This window comes from Penaeus monodon, chromosome 30, assembly GCF_015228065.2.
Source record: "Penaeus monodon isolate SGIC_2016 chromosome 30, NSTDA_Pmon_1, whole genome shotgun sequence".
In the NCBI taxonomy this organism is placed as follows: Eukaryota; Metazoa; Arthropoda; class Malacostraca; order Decapoda; family Penaeidae; genus Penaeus; species Penaeus monodon.
Window position 1 is genome coordinate 33,195,569 of NC_051415.1, and position 302 is coordinate 33,195,870.

Sequence of the window (302 nt, forward strand, 5' to 3'; positions counted from 1 at the left end):
CAGCTTCACGCAACTTGTTTCGGCTGACAGGTGAAAGAGTCAAAGGGAGGATTACCAGCGCACACCTTGACTCTTATCGAAATAGGCAGGGGCTGGGCCGCGCACCGGCTCCCGCGGGGGGAAGTTGACGCGGTTTAAGGTTGGGCAGAGGAAGCAGTCGGGGGTCAAAAGGCTCGCGGTGAACACTTGGCAGCGCACAGTGAAACTGAACGGCGCAACCAATCCTTGTTGCTATCTGTTATAATGTAGTTGGAGATTTCAAAGCCTGTGTGTTATCCGACTCGTGACGGCGTTTGATGGTT